The sequence below is a fragment of the Durio zibethinus genome, chromosome 17 (genome assembly GCF_047325235.1).
Source record: "Durio zibethinus cultivar Kanyao isolate XHJ-2024 chromosome 17, ASM4732523v1, whole genome shotgun sequence".
Taxonomy (NCBI): Eukaryota; Viridiplantae; Streptophyta; class Magnoliopsida; order Malvales; family Malvaceae; genus Durio; species Durio zibethinus.
This window is the reverse complement of record NC_143178.1, coordinates 14,650,556-14,653,610: the sequence shown is the minus strand read 5'-3', so window position 1 is coordinate 14,653,610 and position 3,055 is coordinate 14,650,556.

The window sequence follows — 3,055 nt, the reverse complement described above, 5'->3', positions numbered from 1 at the left end:
AATAATATGTATTATAGAGACAATTAAGGAGAAAAACTATAGCCAATAACTATGACAACAACAAAGTGAAAGAGAGAATTTTAATAAGAAACAAGTAACAAAAATCAAAATTAAAAAAAGACTTAAAATGTGATTAATAAAATATCAAGAGAAATACATGCTAAAAATTTTTCCAAACTATCTAGTTAAACTTATACTCTTAATAGAATAAAATTATTAGAATTTTCTAATTAAAATGAATGTAAAGATAAAATTTTTTTTATCCTTTTTTCAACAAATTTTAACAATTTTTAGTGGTATCAATGTAGAAAAAGTACTAATTTTATGTACTTTTTAGTACTTTTTACATATATATTGTTTATTTTCAAAAGTTGAATGGGGTTAATTGACCTCACTCCCTCTAATGTGGGCCACTACGAGCATGACATTTGTTTTACAAGTTTTTAAAACACTTTTTTCACCAAAATTTTTCAAAATTAATTTATGAATTTTTAATTTTTTTATAATTTTAGAAATTATAAAATATGTTTTTTGTAATTTTTTTATGAAAAGTTAAAAAATTTTAGTGTTTGAAATTCACTCTCATACTTTAGAATATATGTATGTGTAATTTTAGCGATGTGATATAGTTCAACTTTTTAAGAATGGGAACTACTTCATAGTATATCCCTAATTAATTTGTTAGAAATTGATTAATCTTAATGCATAAATAATTTTTTTGTCCAATAAATAATAGTTGCAGCATTAATATTTAGGACATATATATGCTTTTATGGAATATATTTTTCGTTCATATCATTATGTCACATGTCATAATTATTTTATTTTTTGTATATGATGAAAAATATAATATAATATAATGTGGATAAAGGAAATAAATTCCTATATTTTATTATAAATAATTAGTGTTTTATTTCAATTTACATATTTAAAAATGATTATGGATTAAACAAGTAAAATTTTTTATCTTAGTATATAAGAAAAAGTTTTATGGTTTAATTGTTTTGAGAATAAAATATTAAGATAAAATTCCTAATTAGAGTTCTACTTTATGAGATAGATAATAGCTACCAAAAGCATAATCAAGAATTTCATAAAAGAAGAAAAGTATAAAGAAATAATTACTATATATAGCATATGAAGATTTAGTATCTTCTAAATGAAAGACAAATGATAACTTTATATAATAGAGTTATTTATACTTATTTCTAGTGATTAAATGAGCTATTTTTGCTTAGTTCTTAGTTAAATTCGGTTCTTTTTACTCATAATTGGCTTAATTTTTTATTTTGTAGGAAATCTTGAAGAAAAGAGTGAATCCTGTTGAATCTTGAAGGATCTTGCTAATTTTTTTTTATCAATTTTGGATGATTCTTGATGCATTATATGGAATCTTGAAATGTTCTTGATATGTTCTTGGTGATTCCTGATTTTTTTGGAAATCTTAAAGTGAAAAAATGTTAAAGATTTGTTTTTCTGAGTTTAGAAGAGTTGAATTGTTGAATCTTAATGAAATATTCAAAACATTCGAGCAAGAATCAAAGTAAGGAATTTTTGCTGTAATGGAGGGTAGAATTATAATTTCAAGTAAATGCAAGTCCATGGTAATTTATGTAGTGCATAATGCATAGGATTACTAATGGATAAGATGGTATTAAGTCTTTTCTTATTGGTTAAGGAAGATGACTTGGAGCTTATATGGCATGATAAGGTGGCAATTCAGTTCACATTAGAAAGGACTAAAAAGCCTTTGCTTTTTCCTACTTGGATTTGGATTTCCTATTCTTAGTAGGATTGTATTCTTAATTCTATTTGGAGCAGGATTTGCATGAATTATAAAAAAGAGCATGGATAGTAAGGCAAAGCAAGAGTTTTACTTGAAGCAAAACTTTTAATTTTCTCTAAGAGTGAAGGCTAAATCATGGAAAGCATAAGGAGTTTCAAGATCACGCAATTTCATGCACTTCTAGAAGGTTAGTGTACATCTAAACCGAATATACATTTTGGTTTTGCAAGATTTTGATTTTTCTTTTTTTTCTCCATGCTAGAAATTGCTGCATATCAAGAAAAGAAATTACTATAAGATGTTTATGATCTAGAAGACAAGATTGGGTCTATAAGAGTTCTTATGAAGAGTCTTAATTCAATTCAACTTTAAAAAGCATTCTCAGATTCAAGAGTTTTAATCCAACCAAACTAGTGTGCTGCCAATAAGAGATCCATTCCAGACGAACACTCTTGGGATATCTTTGCCTATAAATACTTTGTTTAGGTCTTAGAAATAGGTGTAAGTGTTTGGGGTGATAGACCAACCTTAGCAACTTTAGTTTTCTTGTTCTTGAATTCATTTTAAGCTTTGTCTAGTCATTAATTTTCTTTCCACTTTAAATTTAGTTTATGCACACTTTTTTCAAGTTTTAAGTCAATTAAAGTTTAAAATCTTTTCAATTTGGTTTCCATTAATATTCTTACAATTGGTTTAATCTTTGGTTCTTTCCTTTCTATTTTTGAATCTTGATTAATACAAGTTGTCATTTTGCTTTATTTTGGTTCAATTGATTCGGTTGATGATTTATTTTTATATTATTCTTGTAATTTCATGTCTAAATCATTATAAAGCTTTCAGTTAATATTGTTAGGGTTAGATTTAATTTATTGTTTAGGTAGCATAGATTGTATCATTAGAGTTTAATTTAGTTAGATTTCCATAAATTCTTGCATGTTATTTTATATTTCAAAACAATTTTTGTTAGTTTATTTAAGATTGATTATGCTTGTTTAATTGTTCTTTAATCAAACTGCATATTCAATTTGATGTTATTGATTAGTGTTACATGTGATTGGGGTTTAATTTAAGTAATTAGGTTTTGATTTTCTTAAATTGTTTTAATTCAGTTTTGTTTTGATTTATTTAGATCTTATTTCATGTTCTTAGGTTAATTTCAATTCAAAACAATTTGTTTGAATGCTTTGATAGTTGATTAGGGTTAGTTGGGTAAGTTAAAGTTTAATTTGATTAATTCACTTGCAATTTAATTCAATTTGTGTTAGTTCA